The 20,856-nt window shown below is 32.8% G+C and overlaps 1 long non-coding RNA gene across 1 annotated transcript; it reads right to left on the bottom strand.

Annotated features, from left to right (window-relative positions):
- Nucleotides 1–287: 287 nt before the first annotated feature.
- LOC123659709 lies at nucleotides 288–20,711 on the bottom strand. Its single transcript, XR_006744071.1, has 2 exons — nucleotides 20,682–20,711; nucleotides 288–350 (listed from the first exon to the last, which is right to left on the bottom strand). It is a non-coding gene; the product is annotated as an uncharacterized LOC123659709 (long non-coding RNA).
- Between the last annotated feature and the right edge of the window lie 145 nt (nucleotides 20,712–20,856).

The raw sequence follows: 20,856 nt of genomic DNA, 5'->3' as shown, positions 1-20,856 counted from the left end.
ATCGAAAGTTTATATAATCGTATATAATTTTTATTTTGGTATATAATGTTAAAAGTAAATGATTCGGTACTTCAAATATCTTATCTGCGCTTAAAAACAAACAAATAAATGCTAAATTTCATTGTATAGATACGTAGCTAGAGTAGAGGACGCGCTGGCGCAACGGTCACAGCGCTGGTTTGTAGCTGTTGCGCTGGCGGTTGCGGGTTCGTTCCCTGCACATGTCAAACATTTGTATTGGCCATGCAGATGTTTTCCGTGGTCTAAGTGTTTGTGTGGCCCTTGTTGGTCTCTCCACCGTGCCTCGGAGAGCATGTTAAGCCATCGGTCCCGGCTGTTATCATGTACACCTGATAGCGATCGTTACCCATAGTAGAGATAGAGAATATATCCTCCAACCTACATTAGAGGAGCGTGGTGGATTAAGCTCTGATCCTTCTCCTACATGGAAACAAGAGGCCTATATAGCAGTGGGATATTACAGGCTGAAGCGAAGCTTGAATAAAACATATTAAAAATTTCATTAAATCTATAAGTTATACCGTAAAGATGCAATTCGAATAACAACGTATTGAATCTGTAATAAAAAATCAGTAATATTCTTAATCTTAGACATCGGGGAGCAAATCTCGAATTTTTAATTGAACGAAAACAGTTTTTTAAACATGCTTATCTTTGCTTCTCATTCCTCAAAACAAATTAAATCTTATTATAAGAAGGTGTTAATTTGAAATCTAGTAACGAACAGAAAAATTATACGTAGACTACGTAGTTTTATTATATGCAGGTGTTTACAAAATTGAATACGAATGCCTTAACAAATTAGCTTCTCCCTAAACGATTAAAATTATTATTAGCGGTTCGACATTTAATACTATGAGTATTAATGATGTTATCTTTATTGCATATTCTAATTAACGTAAGACATCTAATTAGACATCATTACACGTCCCTTTTAAGGTATTTCTTCTTTTTGCATAAGTTAACTAGACCTCAACAATGTTAATTTTAAAGTCTAAGGAGAACTCTATGTATATATTATAATAAGTGAACATATATAGGTAGTATTTATATACACTCTTCTGTTGTAAACTAAAGTACTTATATTAACAAAATATTATTCCTATATATTTTCCCTTATAATTTATTATATTAATTTCAGTTTTGAAAAGTGATCACAACTTTAACAGACATTGCCAATAATAGCTTCAGCAGTAACATTATTGGATGCGTTATTACTTCATAACCAAAAATACAATTTCCAGTTTAAGTTGGAAAGTATTCGTCAAGTCCGATGAATGTTTTAAATAAAGACTCCTTTCTTTAAAATTTCCAAGTACTCTGACTTCTGCAATGCGGGTTCCTTCGTTTTAGTGTGACCGAGATATTTTTTTCGGCTTCTGTTATTAAAGACGGAAATCATTCAACGCTATTCTTCCGTCCGTTCTCAATATAATTACAAAGTAGCTCATTAAAGATATATAAATAAGGAATTATACATGTAAGAATAACTTAGATGATAAAAAACACTTTAAATGAAGTAATAAATTCATATAATTTTTCCTTATTTTATGAAGAAATACAATATTATTTTTGTTATGGATTTTTCTAGCACAAAAAATAGCAAATATATCTAAAAGAACATTTCTTTGCATAACACATTTAATTTTCAATTTAGTCAATACAATGGATATTTAAGTATCACCAAAGGCAGAAAACGTTTTTGTCCATAATCGGAGAATAGTTTACCGTTAAAACTTGTTTCGTATATTTATATTTACGAACCCACTTTTTTACTAACCTCACATTCTTTTATACGCCTTTAAAGAACCTTTGTACGTAGGTAAAGGACTCTTACCTATACACTGACTTTTATCAAACTACCCTCCGTTCTCGTCGATACTTCAGACACGCCAGGAAGGTGTAATAAATAGTAGTCGTCTGCACTTTTTTCCCGTCTTTTTTGCTATTTTTACTATAAATAGTTGTATTATTATATTAAAGTATTTTTTACAAATAAAGTTAATGTTTCAAATGTAATTAACTATATCAGGCTATCGCAGTCCACTGCTGGACATATGCCTCCCCCAAGTACGCGCAAACATCCCGGTTTTCTGCAATCCTCATCCCACTCTGTATTTGCAAACCAGGTATCCACTCCAGGACACGTATACTCCAGCGGAATGTCCGGCTCTCGCGGCTAGTCTTTATTTCTGATTCTATCTTTGAGAGAGACCCTAAGCATAGCCCGTTCCAAAAAACAAACAAAAAACTCGTAACCATCAAAAAAGAGCTTCTTTCTTGAATAGGAACATTATAAATTTAAATTTATTCTACAATTAAAAGAGAAAATAATTAATTATAAATATTTCGTCTATGGTCTAAATCCAACCAAATTGAAGAAATCTTTTTGACGTCAGTTTTTCACTTAGGTTTACTTAGATTGAGTTCTGTCTACGATCTAGCACTCCATCCACGTTTTAGAATGATAAGCAACGCTAGACAGTGACATATTACGGATCCTCAATTGGAATTTATCAACTTTTTCGTTCACATAAAATATTTACCATATCGTCTCCGTATGTGTAAAAACTGCCCCTTTTCAAACATAATCCTCACGAAAGAACCGTTACTTTCCTGTAAGTAAAAATTCTGAGAAACTTCCGAACGAACTATAAGTCTCGTCGGAAGAAGGCGATAAATTCTGAAAGTTTCTTACAGGGACGCTTTTCCTATGTTTCTCAAGGTTTAATTAGGTAAATACTCCTAGCTTATAATTAATGGGAATTCGTTTCTAAAATCTAAAATTAAAATAATTTTGTATTCCGTGTTTTTCACTGCGTTACTAGTTGGTTATATTGGCGTAACTGTAAGTCTCGTCGGAAGAAGGCGATAAATTCTGGAAGTTTCTTACAGAAACGCTTTTCCTATGTTCCTCAAGGTTTAATTAGGTAAATACTCCTAGCTTATAATTAATGGGAATTCGTTTCTAAAATCTAAAATTAAAATAATTTTGTATTTCGTGTTCTTCACTGCGTTACTAGTTGGTTATATTGGTGTAACTGTAAGTCTCGTCTTAAGAAGGCGATAATATTCTGTAAGATTCTTACAGAGATGCTTTTCCTATGTTCCTCAAGGTTTAAGTAGGTAAATACTCCCAGCTTATAATTAGTGGGAATTCGTTTCTAAAATTAAAATAATTTAGTATTTCGTGTTCTCAACTGCGTTACTAGTTGGTTATATTGGCGTTGACTTTATTAAATCTGATAAAACAAATAATCGGTTTCTCCAGCTATTACTTTTAGATAAGGCTGATATTACAAGCTATTTTTGTAAAAAAAAGTCTTATTGTTTAAATTGTTTTCAATGTTCTCTTGTATGGTTCAGAAATTTTAACTAATTTCTAAACGAGGTTTCACACGCGATGACTTTTGATACCCGTCGGATAGGTTGAAATTTATGGCATATACACCGTTACTGCGCCGCAGCGTTTAAAACTTCTCAACAAGTAAGTAGGCTTTCAAACCGTAAAAAGTATTGACATCGAACTGTTAGGTATCGAGATTAGTTATTTGAAATAAAGAAACTCACGTTTCGTAAATAGATCTAAAACTTACACTTTTTTTCGATGCCTTATTTATTCGGTCAATAAGAACTAGTTATACTTACTGAGATTGCCGCTAGTGCAATAGCACAAACTGATTTTTCGTTATTTCCTGCGATATTATGAAAGTAAAAGTGTTGAAATATACGTTTTTCACGTAAGTATTCCGTTGCATAATTTAATATTACCACTAGCGTACATATTTGATAAGTAAATAAAAAAAATGTATCGCGATATTTCATTGAATAATACGTTAACTCTTCATCGAGAGTGGATTTGAGTCGTTTAAAATATGATTTTCTTCAACCATGACGTACGTTAGAAACCAGTGGAATTCCTAATAAAGTTTTATCTTACACTAATCTTTCCGGTAACGAGTCGAGTAATGCCGTCTAACACACCTACTAACCGCGTCTCAAGTGAATATGAAGCTACTAATTTTAATCCTAACGATTCCACGCTTCCGTAACGTTCGCAATTCGAGGTGCAATCAAAAGAGGACTCTCATCCTCACAATCCACACTATATAAATGCCTTTGTACTCTCGACCCTTCTTGGACATAAAGTTGTTTCTGCTAAGCTGCTGCATGCCACACCAATTTGCTTTTGAATGAATTGTTTTTTTTTGTCATTGCTATTATTTAATAAATATGATTTTGATTTTTATTATTAGGGTTCCGTACTCAAAGGGTAAAACGGGAGTCTATTACAAGTAGACGCTTGAAATATTCACAGAATATTAAGTTATATATTCACTATTAAAATAAATAATTAAACTAAAATAAAACAAATATTTAAGGGGGTAAAAGAATATTAATTATAATAACCTATACAACAGACATGATTTTTTTTGCCGCTTTTATAGATAATGGTACGAAAACACTTGGTGCGCGAGTCCCGACTTGCACTTGGCCGGTTTCTTTTATTTTTATATATTTTTTCATTCTTGAACGTCAAAATCATATTGGTGTTATAATGATATTTTAATCATGAAGAATTAGTTTTGTACATTGATTGGTGTCAACCAATGCTTGTATCAACTTTCACTAAAGTCTTATCACTTTTTGACATTTTTGCTAGGTAACCCGCATTCAAGCAACGCTCGTATTTTAAACAGGCCCTTCAATGGAAAGTTTTAGGCACGAGTGCCACCTAGAAAGCCACCTAATAAACAAATTAATGTTAAAGCAGTTACGAGTGTGCGCTTTTTGTGTTGTAATAGACAACTATCTCGCGATAAAAGTTATTAAAAATCCCCAATTTTAAATATACGAACCTCTATGAATGGGCTCACATCTAATTATTTCAATAAAAAGTGATTGGAATCTCTTTTCAATTCATTTTTGTGATTAGGAACGAAAGTACGATTAAAAATTGAAAACCGATTCAAATCTGATGTGTGATGGTGTCAATGCAATTACTTGACACGAACTTTGTAACGATCTAGGTCAAATATTGCCCCGATACTGTTTTATTGATAGTTTCAATCGCAACGAAAAGTGGAATTTGAATTTCATAAATAATGACATCTATGATGTTATATCATGTAGAGAAATTGCGATGTCGTTGTGATTGAATATATTTGGATATTTTTAGGTGCTATTTGTATATTCATATAATATTGTATATATTCATACTTCTACAATACTGCCAAATCTAGTGGAATAAGTACTGCTGCATGTTTATGTGACGTAAAAACTCACTAAGACACGATGTTTACTATACGTCCATAGAAACATTATTAATAACAAAAAGAAAATGGAAAAATCAGCGTATGCCGAAATACTTCGTCATTAGGTATGTATTCGCATGTATAATAAAATACCACAAACGATTTTGGAATTGTCTCAACATAAATTTAAAGTTTTTATTAAAAAAAATTAATAGATAAAGCTTATTACTCGGTGCAGGATTACATAGTTGATAAAGATGTGTGGACTTAGTGACGCTGTATTTCATGCAACATGTTTCTAATTTTGTACTAAAAAACAGCTTATATTTATTTTCAAAAGAGTAACTGCGGAGTTTCTTGCCGATTCTTCTCTGCAGAATCTACATTCCGAATCGGTGGTAGCTTCACTTTTACAAAAATAATAATTTATTTTTAAAGTTTTGATTTGTAAAATGACGATTCGAAAGTACTCTTAGAGCCTATTTGAATAAAGCTATTTTTGATTTTGATTTTGATTTTGTAAAAACAGAGAAGCAGGTGACACCAGACGGGTAACTATGTTTATTTATACTTAATTTTAACAACCTCACTTAGGTGTATGAAAAACAAGTTGTCAAGTTGAAGGAAAGTAGTCTCGCACAAAAAAAGAACAAATATGTATTTCCTTTCTGAGGCCGGAACGTTATAAGGCTGCACCTTCCGTTATAAAACCCTCGAATGGCCGTGTGTCGGAGAAATAAAACCGCGTATCCATCTTAAAGCGAATTCATTGTGTCACGTAGAAAACGTGTGCCGCAGTAATATGTATACACTTTGTTTTTTGTTGTTTTTTTTTTTTGTTTTCGTAAAAAATCACAAATTTCTTTTTGGTAGGTACTACGTAGATATTGTTTTTTTACCGAGAAAATAAGTAGACCTTATCAATACAGTAAAAAAAATATCAGTTTCGCTAGTGTGAAAACGTAAGAATAACTGGATGCGAATAGAAAGTTTTAGACGAGTAAAGCTGTGCCATATTATATGTACTACTACAACTACCCACTAAATCGTAAGGGAACAGTACAGCGGATTAAGTTTAATCCTATGGCTTAACTTAGAAAGAAACCCTTGCCCATGTGTGAGGTAAAACTGCTTTTATGACTGCATTATTAATCATTTTAAATTTACCATAAAGCTTATGTAGGTAAGTAAAAATATCGTAATCAAGGGTTGTTCAAGATGCACAAACTATCGCGAAACCAGTTGACATGCAATAAATTGATGTTGAGTGTATGGTAGGATTCGAAAAGCATCATTCATTATAGCTTTTACCACCTACCGAAACCATCGATTCGGATTTCTACTGTCAACAGGTGATGAAACTTAAGTAAGAAATTGAGAAACTGCCAGAATTTATGATTAGAAAAGTTGCGGTCTTTCATCACGACAACACCCGACCACATACGTCTTAAGTCACTCAATAAAAATTAAGAGAGTTTGACTGGGAAGTCTTAATACAAATATCATCTTGCGCTCTTACATTTTTATCTTTTTCGATCTCTTCAGAACTCTTTAGTTAGTGTAAAGTTAATATCAAGAGAGTAGCGTCAAAACTATTTGTCTTGTTTTTTTAATGAGAAGACCCAAAATTTCTAAATAAATATATTTATAAGAAATTGCACACGAAGGAACGTTGTTAGGAGTCGAACATCCAACTAAAATAAAACATGCTTATAAAATTAAACGTATGTGTGGTGTGTAGATAAATCTAATTACAATTATTGCGAACTCATGACGCGAAACAAAATCGATTAAAGGGAATTAGAACTACCTATAAGTTAATTATTAGTTGTCACGTTCAATTATTTCCCTAATATCTATTTTGATTTTATCATTAAATTAGTAATTAGAGTGACGTAGACTAATATCGGAATGGATAAAATCATTATGTAAATTAATACTGTTCATAAACATTTAAATATATGTAAACATTTAAAAAATATATTATATTTGTCTACATACGTATGTATGAGTAGGCGTCCATGCAAATCTAATGTGGTCTCTCAGAGTCTTGTTTCCAAGCTTTGTAAGACCTCGAGATAATTAAGCGTAATGTTTTCAATTTCATTTATTTCACACACATTCAAATATCTGTCGTTTTCACAATTAAATTCACTTTCGTAAATTATATCCACCATATAAAATTCTCCCCTTTATTCAATTAAATTTATTGCGTTCGTATATTGTTGATATCGGTACCCTCCCAATAAAGCTAAATGAAACAAACTTCAATTAAATGTGTGAAACTGTACAACACTGTCCCCTGATGTTGAAATCAATGTACCATCTTTATTGTCAACTATTCCTAAAGAATTCAACTTCTTGCCTTTAGGCAAAAGCCTACTGTTTTATTTAAATATACTGTTACTACCTTCTATACTTACATGCAGCACTCCATCATAACGAAGCATTCTAAACGTCGTTAACAAGAGCTCTTGATCTGGTCACAAAATGTCCGCTCGTCTATTTGATAGGATTTATGAGACAACCAACATGCGGCCAACATACGTACATCGTTAGACCAATAACAGTGGAACACCAAATGTGTTACAACAAAGGGATAAATAGGTTGCTCTATATTTTTATAGCCTTTGTTATGTGATTATACTAACCTACTCGATTTCTACCGTGTTGACTTTTACCGTTTTTACGTTTAGAGAACGTATTTTGGCAAAAGTTTTGATAGTTGTTTGGTTATTTTTCTTCAAAGTTCGTTATTGATTTTAAATAGTTAGGAGATGTTTTTATCCGTCACAAAATCTTTAAAGCCTCTTCCACCCCCGTAGGAGTCGAATTCCGAAAACAGATGCTTCATAAGCTTTCACTTGTCCAAATTTTATGTTTTAGCGTTCAGTAGCTGTTAGTTTGTTATAAGATGATAAGTCAGCCAATTTATATCTTCATTAAATTAATAAAGATATGGAAAGAATGTAAGTTGTCGTCAAAACTTTTTTTATTATTATTAGAAGCATATGAATCATCTAGTTAATTTAATACTAAGAATGCTGTGAAAGATTTATTTTAAACCAATTCAACCCTTCTGAATTCCCGAAAATAATAACGAATTTCTATGCGAATTGCTTACAAGCCACTGCGAGCTATATTAATTCTCGTGGCCCGCGTAACGCCAGCAGGGAAGCCCTGCCGTATTGATCGCGCGCGCCCCACGCTTGTGACCATCGGCGACAGGAGGGCGCTCCCGGCCTCCAATAAACATGTGCACTGACAGCTGAGCGCTAAAAATATACCATTTGTTATTGCCTTATAGCATCTATTAGATTTAAGAAAGTTGTTTAACCACAAGGCATCATAACGATCACCAAAACTATTTATCTAAGTATTTTGTGACATTGTAATCTTCTAACGTGTTTATCTGCTAGTTTTATATTTACATACTATGTAGGGCATCATATCGCCTTTGTGTGCTTAAGACGATAATATTTGCTCATGACTGATAGCAATTTTGAAATGTTGTGTCGAGTATCATCATTATTAATTGCCCCTTTTTGTTCTTGAAAACCTTAGTCTGTTTTAATTTAAATGTTTATATATATTTACGCATCTCTTTTAAAATATGGTGTGTAAGTAATCTCTTGATATCACGAGTATAACGCACGAGTCACATCACAAGTTTCAAACTCAAAACTATTAAAGTTGCAAAGGACAAAAAAATATATACAGACGAATTCAACAGTAAGTCCATGAAAGACGTCGTCGTAAGTACAGTATACGTCTTGAATACAAAGCTGCTGTTGCCAAGCATAAAATAATGACCCAAATGAGTGGAAAACAAAAGTTGTTTTGCAAAAATTACTCGTTTTTCCGGGATGATCTTATGTTTACGCTAACAATTTTTCGACGCGGCTACTCACGGTATATATTTACGAATTCACTGAATATGTAATATGCTTCGAAAACAGGGGTAGTGCTATGAAATTATTTACGCCATTGTTCAATTCGTTCTAAATATAAATATACCTGTAGTTATTAAACGTGTATTTAAAGTATGCTATTGTAGTTTTCTGTTTGAGACAAGAAATATGCATACTTACTTATAAATATTATATTGCCATATCTTCGGATTTTCGTTCTTGTTGAACCAAGTCATTTTATAAAAGGGGAACAAATAATAACTTAGTCTACTTTATTACAATAGTAGACCTTTAGTACAATATCTACCAATGAGGAATAGTTTATATTCGATTACTATCATCATCATCCTCATCCTCATCATCATCATCATCATCATCATCATCATCATCATCATCATCATCATCATCATCATCATCATCATCATCATCATCACCACCACCATCATCACCACCACTTCAGCCTATCGCAGCCCACTGCTGGATATAGGCCCTCACAAGTTCGCGCCAAAAATAGCGTGAACTAATGTGTGTTGCTCATAGTCACCACGCTGGGCAGGTGGGTTTGTGACTGCAGGGTTGGCTTTGTCGCACCGAAGACGCTGCTGCCCGTCTCCGGCCTGTGTATTTCAAAGCCAGCAGTTAGATGGTTATCCCGCCATCGATCGGCTTTATAAGTTCCAAGGTGGTAGTGGAACTGTGTTATCCCTTAGTCGCCTCTTACGACACCCACGTGAAGAGAGAGGGTGGCTATATTCTTTACTACCGTAGCCACACAGCATTACTATGATGAAACGTTAATTTTAAAAAGTATGTGTTAGTAAGACTTAGTGTTTCAGTATTTTAGCAATTCCACCTTAAAGGGGATGAAATTAGAGATTTTGTTTGTGTTCCGCTATTAAAAACAGCAAGCGAGAGAGCATTTGAAAAAAGCAAGTATTTGAATATTTGTTACGTTATTATAGTTTTGTTACTAAGCGAAAAACCAGTAACAACGTTTATCACTTTTGAAACAAGAATGTTCACAGACAACACTGGTATCCTAACATTCTAATAGACGTCAAACATCCGTTCCAATCTTCTTAATGGAGCCTTGTTTCAATCGACAAGAGTGTGGATCTGTGGTGTCGCATGTTTATACATTAACATTGCATCCTATGTGTTCACGTAAACATCCCGTAGTTGAGGAAATGGGTTAACCAAATATAATTTAATCAGTGCGTACGTAGGAAACGAGTTTACCAATTAAAACCTAATACACAAGCGTACTGTTTATGTAACAGTTTTGCGGGTAATTAGTATAAAAAGCACGTATTAATTTTCGATACTTTTATGGCTATCTATTATATTGAGTTTCCGTATGTTATTAACGCGTATAAAATATTATATAAAAACTAACTGACCCCGCAAACGTTGTTTAGCCATATATATTATTAACCCCCCTTAATCCCCCCTTGAAACTTGGGGGTCTGAAAAATAGATGTAGGCCGATTCTTAGATCTACCCGATATGCACACAAAATTTCATAAAAATCGGTCTAGCCGTTTCGGAGGAATATTGTAACTAACATTGTGATACGAGAATTTTGTATATAAGATTGCATATACCGAAATTTATCATTTTAGGTCCTCTAAAGTATTACGACATTATTTGACAATAATAAAAGCCGAAATCATTTTTACGGGTAGGGTAAGGTGGGGTACAGTGTTACACGGGGTACAATGTTACAATGCATATATCTTCGTCCCTGTCCTTTATATTTATGATGCTGGTATAGACGTTTGTCAAGCTCCCAAGCAGCCATCTTTAAACAATTCTCATCGCGGCAGTTTGTACCGAATTTAAAAAATAATAAACAAAAAAGGTTTTTATGTGATAAAACGACGAAAAAATAATTTCAAAGCTTTTAATTTCTTTCCGGAGGTATTGTATTTAGGTAAGTGATGGTAATTTTCCTTTATTTAATGTATATTTAGCTAAAAATTACTTGTAAGTAGTTTGTTGTAAACATAACCTAAAATATGCTACGATTTTTTTTATTTGGTTTACCTCTCTGGGGCAGTGTGTTACATGGCACTGTATGACACTGTAACAATTAACATTTTTATACTATTTCAAGGTATTAAAAGAAAATGGTGCGAAATCGTAAGAGGAAGACGGATTACGGTCTTCATAGTGAAAAAGATATGCAGGCAGAAGCGATTATGATGGTTGAAAGTGGCGTGAGTCTTCGAAAGTGGCGTGAGTCTTCGAAAAGCAGCAAATGCAAAGCATGTCAGACAGATGTCTATAAGTTCCCATAGGATATTTTAAAGAAATTTAATATTTGTTAGAACTTTTTCTTTTATTGTTAGTTTTTCTATTACTTTTTTAAATGTTTAACATTGAGCCCCTGACCCTGTAACAGACTACCCCAGATACGGGGCTAAGTGTTACAATCGACTGATTTAATTAATGTGCAATTTAAATTAAGTAGTTGCTAATAATGTTAATGTTTGAGTTATTTTAATTAAAGAGAGATTGTTAAAGTTTATTTCCTTGCCAAAAATATGCTGATTAATACAATATTTTTGATACTATATTGTAGTTTATTTTTTTTGTAACACTGTACCCCACCTTACCCTAATTAATACCAGTGTTTGCGACCGAAAGCGGTGAGCTGTGTGTGCCGGTTTGTTTATTCGGTAATCTCTGATTCTGTCGTTTCGATAAGAAAACTATTTCTTTTCAACTATAAGACAAATGTCTATTGAAAAAATGTACACATGCGGTAGGTCGAACACATTAAAAATTACATTGACAACTTCAATAGCCGCCGAATCGTATAGGAATGTCAGCATATGGACATGTGGGTACTCCGACATTGGGTTCTACACATGAATTTAAAGGCTATAAGTACAATACACTTACATTTTAATTTTTTTTTTTCAGTGTACGTAACTTAAACACGTGTAAAACAGGACTACACTACATGGAACTGCAGCTTTAGTTTTTTTTATTATGTGTAATTTTGATAGTACTGAATCATTGGTTCTGATAACATAGTATTGCATATTCATTTACAGCAATACTTTGTCTAATCAAAGACGGTTTTAAATTATATTATACAGGCACTAATATTACAATAACATCAATGTCATAAACAATAACTACTGATACTTAATCTTTATTAGGCATATCGTGGTAAATATTTTACCAATAATTTGCCAAATAATATTTTCTGAAATTTTTAAATTAATAACACAGGCCCACAAAAAAAAATTATCTGTACCTTTGACTAGACTCATCTCGGATTGATGTCCGTTTGGTCCCTTTATTCCCTAATTTTGAATAAATTCCAAAAAAAAAACTATGTATTTATACAAATAATTTATTTTTCAACCAGCACAAGTATGTTTCTTAAGTATTTCAATGTAATGAATCCAAATCCGAAGTTGGTTTGGTTCGTCAGCTCTCTAAATTTGGAGTAAATTGCAAAAAACCTCTAAAAATCGCAAAAATCGTACAAATGAAATGCGAACAAAAATTAATCTGAAGTTGGTTGAGCCGGAAGACTCTTCAGAATCGAAGAAATTTGGAGAAAATTGCAAAAAACTGCTTTTAATTGCTAAACAATCATAAAATGTTGCAATTGTGCTAACGAATTTTTTTCCTTAAACTACGGGTTTGAGTTCAATGAAGATAAGACACATTTGTGCTAGTTAAAAAACATACTGTTCAACATATTTCATTTGCATAAACGCACATTTTTCGCGGTTTTTTGGAATTTAGACAACAAGTGTAGGGACCAAACGGAACTCTACTTCGGATTCAACGCAGCGAAATACTTATGTGTCTAGTCAAAGGTACAGAGCACAATTTTATTTTTGGAGGCCAGTGTAATTAAAGACTTTGTTTTTATTTTACCTCGTTGGTTATTCAAAAAGCAATGTAGAATTAAAAATTCACTGTAAATTCTTTACTATCTTAAAACTCAACGATAAGCAGTTTGAAATTCCGTATAGATTGAACTACGAGATAGTTTCGAGTGTCTTTCGATATAAAATAAGAACAACAACATCATCAAACGGTAGAAAATCTTAGAAGGAATTACATATTTTTTCAATAATTATTTCTATATAGGTAATTGTGTATAGGTAAGCTCGCAAACGAAAAAAAATCCACTTCAATTACATCGACAAGTAGACGTAATAGGTACATCGTAAGTAGGCGAAAAAAATTAACAAACGCACTAGTCGTCACTACGATTTTCGAGGGTTTCCCAGGATTTCTTTATGATTCCATCATCAGCTCCTAGTAGTCCTAGTTTCCTTATCATAGTACCAAACTTGGGGTATCTTCTTTCCAAAAAAAGGATATTTTTTTTTTGTTTGAGATATCGTATTATTTTTATTATACTCGTAATTAAAAGAAATCAATTATAAAAATAAAAGAAATAAATCGGAACAAATTTTAAAATGTATACAGGAAAACGTTAACATTTCTTTCAATAAATCGAACTCAAATGAAGTTTAATTTTATAAAAATAATTTCAATTTGGAATAAAATAGCGTACCTCCAACTAATGAATGTAACAGATAAAATTTTGAACTATTATTTATTAATCTAATATAACTGGTGCTTGTGGGGTGGAAAGCTATAAATTGACTGGTTTTGTTTGTGCCGGAACGAGATTGCGTTTAACAGCTTATATGCGGGTACATTGTCGTTACCTTCTATGTACCCTATGCCCTGGTAGTGTGAGATAAACAAGATTAACGGCTCAAGCAGTACACCCAGATTTTTGTCCCGTGATATTGAGAATACATCAAAATACAAGTCTATAACTTAAGACGTAGTAGGAATTTGAGCTATAGGAAAAATCATACTAACTAAAACACTTGTAAATTTTTTGTGGAAATGGCAAATTTAGTATATCAAATAGTTCTCGGTTATTTTCACTCACCGGAACCTTCTCCCTTGTTTATAGACCACAAAGTAAGTTAAGACCTTTCGGTCAGCGGATATTACGTACACGAGAGGGTTAAAATGGGAAATGTCCAAGATATTTTTGTCTTGGGGGAGCGATGATTTAGAGCGTGAGATAGTGGGTCTCCCTGTTTTTTTTTTGTTTCGACGTCCGCAACGACTACTGAACTCTATCGAAATCTTGTTCAATTTTTTTTTTTCTTATTTTTGATGTACACAAAAAATTTAATCGGCACGTTTCGAAAAGTTTTTAGAGCGTTTGTAATGAATAATGTTTTTAACATTTTAAGTATCAAAATACTTTAATCAAGGTTCTGAGAAATTATTAGCTTGTATATTTACGAGTGTTATATATAAATTGACAATAAATTATATTGTAGTAAAAAACTGTCATAGTTATAAAACAAAGCCTGTTACTTACACCATTTATAACTCAATAAGCTGTGCTGTGTGGCTACGGCACTAAAGAATTTTGCCACCCCCTCTCTTCCCGTGGGTGTCGTAAGAGGCGACTAAGGGATAACAAGGTTCCACAACCACCTTGGAACTTAAGAAGCCGACCGATGGCGGGATAATAATCCAACTGCTGGCTTTGAAATCACAGGCCGAAGACGGGCAGCAGCCTCTTCGGTGCGACAAAGCCAGTACTGCGGTCACCAACCCGCCTGCCCAGCGTGGTGACTATGGGCAAAACACATGAGTTCACGTTATTTTTTGGCGTAAACTTGTGGAGGCCTATGTCCAGCAGTGGACTGTATAGGCTGTAATGAAAAGCTGTGCTCAATAAGACTGGACCAATTTTTATGATATTTGATTTTTTGGATTTCTCTTAGTCTGGAATAGGATAATAAGTAGATATATAAGTAAGCATTGGAAAATTGATGAAAAAATAAAATAAAAGGCAAACAATTTTCCAGTACAAAATGTTCATGAGTTTCGTAACTGTCAAACATTTAATATTCATCCCTTCGATACGATAAATTCCTCCCTAAAATTACGAAGACGTAGATAAGAAAGATTAAGAAACGTATTTAAATATAGGTTTCGAATCGACAATATATTATATTTACAATATTCGGATAGTGGCGTAATTTAGATCAGTTCAGTTCTTTGCTTAATGGCTTTTAGTTGTGTCAGTTAGACACGATAAGCCGTCGGTCCCGGTTGTTATCATGTACACCTGATAGCGATCGTTACTCATAGTAGGGAATATATCCGCCAAACCGCATTGGAGCAGCGTGGTGGATTAAGCTCTGATCCTTCTCCTCCATGGGGGAAGAGGCCTATGCCCAGTAGTGAGATATTAAAGACTGAAGCGTAAAATTTAAAAATATTACCCACTAAAGTCGTAACAAATATGGTTTTACAAAGTAAGAATGATTAACGTTTCTTATTTACAACAATGAATAAAACAGTAACAAACACATTTATTACATTTTTCAACGTTCAATACATGATGTATGCTTTAATAAGAATCTTATAGCAACGGTTTCCGGCGGGAAACGTCTCGTGATGCCTCTAGAGTTCCATCGAAGCGTGTACAGCATTTTAACAAGGCTTATTATAATCTTGGTACCAAACACTTGTAACTCGACGTTTCCTGCATAATCAGCGGTCGTTTTCCTGGGAAACCTTCCTAGTTTATCATAGCTTGCGTTCAGCGCTCCGTCGGCTTTACCTCGATGGATAATGTTACAGGTCTGGTCAATCCTATGATATTCACAGAAGTTTACAGCTTAATTACGTCAAATCTTCAAGTTCAAGAATTAACTTTGCATTATGTGATTTTTTAGCTTTTTATTACATTTATTACACCCCATTCATGGTTTAATTTTATTCTGTGAAACAATGTGAATAATATGAAGATGTATTTTATTCTAAGAAAGAAAATGACGTAGACTTAATTACAACGAAACATTTGTGCTTCAATATGTGGAAAGTTTCGGCAATTAAATACGAAATTACTTTCGCGTCTGGATTTTTCTCATGAGCACAAATTTATTTTCCAAAGCAATTATATCCTGAGATTTATATGTTTTCGCACCGATGGTTTACTCTTTATTACTTAATCTCTAACAATCTTAGATGTGATGACACTAATTGTTGCTGCAACATTGAACTGCTTGTGGGTATACTTTTAATAGCATGCTTATCCATATTAATGTAAAATACTGTTTTATGAAAAGTAATATAAGTTATTTAGAACATCATAACCGTGACCCGAAAGCATTCTTGCAAATAAATTGACAATAAAATATATATATATATATATTATAATAATGTTGATGCTTATAGACGACTTGGGTAAGAAAATAATAAATAAAGGTAATATATTATATTTTCTCATTACAAAATATTAAATTTAAGTTAAAGAAGCACGATGTTTTGTTCAAGAGAAATCAAGTCTTCAATACTGATATAGTTAAACTCCTTTAATTGGGGATACTTACGATTTCGTGAAAATTTTGAATCAATAGGTTAAAAGCGTTACCTAGAAACAAAACCTTCTCCTTAATCCACTAACAGATATTGATATACAAAGTTATATCACTTTTTATTTTTCATGTCTCCTTTTATAATTATTCCTGTTTTGTTATTGCCGCGTCTTCTTAATTATGCAGTATATTTCACATGAAAGCGAAGCTCCCGTGGATGTGAGTACGTTAATCATAACAGCGTTTAGAGCAGCCATTGTCTCGTCCGTAGCTGCGCCTGACGACCGGCCGACGTCCTCTAAATACAAATCATTGTCAAGTTCAACAGAACCGACGTGTGGGGACTCACTAACGTACACGCTAAAGCGATGTTATTCCTCCATTTGTACAACCGTCTGAGTGTCTATTCATTTTGTTTTTAATTGTTAAAACTCGATAGTCCTTCGTATTTGATAATTCGTCTGGAGAAAGAATTGCACTGTTCTCGAGTTGAATTCGGTTTTGATATAATATATATTAATATAATCATATTTTGTAATGTTTCCTTTCTTATCATTGTGTCAGCTATATACATGTACGTTTATTTAAATGCTATTGGCTCTAAACAAATCGTTTATCTGAACTGTTAATTATCTATATCAAACACATTCTTTTATTCGTCATTTACAAGTTTAGGTTTTTACCTTATCGTCATTACATTCGACACAAAATTACAATTAGGTATTGTTTCATGAAACATAGGACTTGTTTGCTTAACATTATGTATCTTATTAGTTGATAGTTGTTAGATGGTTGTTAATTGAACTTTAGAATATCGCCATGTGATCGATCAAGTTACTTCCTCATCTTGTGGTTTAAATCGTGATAAAACGGTGAAGAAGTCAGATGGCTTGTAAGAGAATACGCCACAAGATTGGAAACCGTTCTCAAGTTTTAGCTGTCGTACCTCTTTCTGTACAAGTTGTAAATCTTATCAATGACAAACGATTTAATTAATCATTACATTTAATATGTACTATACATTCTTATTTATGTTTTCCAATAATTTTGATAGTTGTTTCATTATCGCCTTGTATGTCTTAATTTAAAACGTTTATCTTGTTTTGTCAAAGTAATTGAGTAAATATTATTTGTTTGTAGGCATTGAATTTAGGATAAAATTTAATGTTTTCATATATGCGATCTAGTTCAAGTTCAAGATTCCGCCCACCAGGTTATTGACCGCTATCGGTACATGCGCGACGAGCAGATATTTTATACTTAATAAAAATCTGTAAAATAGTGCATTAATATTTATACTCACGATAAATCGTTTTCCAATATCACAAGGTTCGGATCGAACCTATAATCATTCACTCAATATTTGTGTATTGATTACTTCTCTTATCTCAATTGTGACTGTTTGACCAGACTCTCATATAGCCCTTTTTATAACACTCTTAAGTACCATTGGAAATATTATGCAGCTTATATTATTTTTCATTTAAAATGAGAGGTATTTACATTCACATTGTTTCCATCTGAACTAAGTAGTCTTTGTTCTTTAATTTCTTTTCTTTAAAATTAATAATAGCTATTGTTGCGCAATGAATCTGTTTTTTTTTTTAATAATAAAATTCATCGCATTTTTGTTTTGTAGCTTGGGAATTTGTGAAGGGATTTGGATGCACGCCGAACGTTTGGTCGAAAGGGGGTTTATGTATGAGCAGTATTGCGTTGATGTTATTGATTGAAGGCAACAGGTCGTTGGGGCGTCCGTCCCCCGCACTGCCGGCACCTTCACTTTCTTCACGAATTTGGTTCAAGAGTCTCCTTTAATTTTGGAGTTTGCAATGTCATTAGTTAGTACACTTGTCAATATTAAGAATAACAACAACAAAACTTTTATTTTCAATATTGCTTTCACAATGGTTTACTATTGATTTGTGGTTCGTATGGCTTATGAGTTAAACAACTTAGTGTCTCGTAAAAAGCAATATATTACAATCTAATAAAAACAAAATTATTATATCTTACGGTAATGCAAGATCTCAACTCTAATTAAGAAAAGGACTAGAATATAATTTATCAGGAGTAAAACTGCTGATGCAGATACCTAAGAATTATTTTTCCTTATTTTAATGTTAAATAAATAGTTTAAAATCAGTAAATATTACAAACAATTGGTAATGTATCCTTGGAAACACTTATAAATGTTTGACAAAAAAAAAAATGGTGAATAATAAATTAACAATGGAATTTTGTTTGAGTCCATTTGAATAAGATATTCTTACATAAATTTAAACCAAAATCCAAATACTTATTTGCCTTTGTTTTAAGTTCATGTGAATCAGAAAATTTAATGACATCTACAAAAAGCATTAATGCATTTAATGGTTGAGAGCACATTGACAATGGTATGTTAATAGGGATTGACCATCAGATCACTTATCAACTGATGGCCGCTCATCTGTTTTTGATATTTACCTATTATTGTTACCTAGAATAAATAAGATGAAAACAGACTGATACATTTTTACTTACTACAATTTTAGCATTTAATGATAAGGAACTACATTAAAATTTAGTGTCGATTTCGTACAGTAATGCTTAGTATACATTATTTATTATTTATTTTATATATGTTTAAATAAAAATCTACTGCTGTTCGTTTGACTCGCTAAAATTCAAGAATGGCTGGACTGGTTTCGCTAATTTTGACTTTAACACATTTGTGGATATTCTGGAAAGATTTAAACGGTGAGAAACATGCATAAAAAGTAACGGAAAATATTAAAAACGACAATTTAATTTATCAATAAAAAATGTTTCTAGCTGTAAAACATCTTGATGTCTCGTTAAAAATATTATCACTTGGTTGTCAAATATTTATAGGTGCGTTCAGAAAGTCTTTTGTCCATAATTTTCACAAAGATACGTAGGTGACGAAGTTCACCGGGTCATCTAGTAACAAATAATCGTTAATTTGGTATCAGTTTTCTAAAACTAATATGCAAGTTTGGATAACGGCCAGTAAAATATGTTCTTATATTTTGAATGTCACTTTTAACGATCAGTCTACGAACTTCAAGATATATTGGCATTGAAACTTTGCAGGACCCGAGGAAACTGGTGCGTTTTCCATCATACAGAGATTTACTACAAAAATATACCGAAAATTTCTCATATTCGTTTTCTTTTGTTACCTACTAACAATTCGTTATACTTTTAGGCCGACAAATTGTTTAAAAACTTTGTACTAAAACTCAGTTTGATAAAGGGCTGAAATATGGGCTGGAATTTTCCATTTTTTTAATGTTCTATCAGAATTATAAATTCTCAAGGTATTGACTTTATTTTTTCTTTGGTTAATAATTTGTTTGTATGAATAATTGTGTCAAGTTATAGTCTAAATTATAACCACTTTTATATTATTATATCCTCCTACATGGGGAAAGAGGCCTATGCCCAGCAGTGGGGTGTTACAGACGGAATTATTTATAATCTTATATATAATTATCTTAAATTTCAACATAACCATTTTAATAATATGTAGGCGTTCACAAAGTGACAGAAATATGTTTTAAATATTATTTTGGTCACAATAGTAGTTTTGTATACAAAATCTTTTTACTTCTTACTCTAACTAAATTACTTACGAACAGATATAAATATTCTATCTCTGGTTTTGTTTACTAGCAATAGGTTTTCGACATAATTGTATGAAGCTAACGTCAAAATTCTATCTTTATTAATCTAATTAGCTGCCCGGAAAGATTTCATTCTGCCTAAAGTAAATAATAAATTAAAAATTAATACTTATTAATTTTTTTTTAGTATTAAAACCTTCCGTGGGCGTTAAGGAACATACAAAAAAATAAATTAGCCGAATTGGTCGAGCCATTCTCGAGTTTATACACTTAGCAACATTCATTTTTATATATATAGATATTATTTAAACTTGCCATTAAAAAAAACATTGGGTGCGCAGAATGTGTTTTGTTAACAACCGTTCTGGTGTAGTGGTGCGATTAGTCGCCTAAAACACCGACGGTTTGCGCACCGTGCCCCCGAGAGCACGTTAAGCTGTCGGTCCTGGTTGTTATCATGAATACCTGATACCGATCGTTATTTATACTATGGAACATATCTGCCATACCGCAGCGGAGCAGCGTGGTGCATTAAGCTCCAATCCTTCCCCTAAATTAAGAAAGAGGCCTATGCCCAGCAGTGGGGTGTTACAGACGGAATTATTTATAATCTTATATATAATTATCTTAAATTTCAACA

The sequence above is a fragment of the Melitaea cinxia genome, chromosome 14 (assembly GCF_905220565.1).
Source record: "Melitaea cinxia chromosome 14, ilMelCinx1.1, whole genome shotgun sequence".
NCBI classification, from domain to species: Eukaryota; Metazoa; Arthropoda; class Insecta; order Lepidoptera; family Nymphalidae; genus Melitaea; species Melitaea cinxia.
This window is presented reverse-complemented; position numbering and strand designations above follow the sequence as displayed.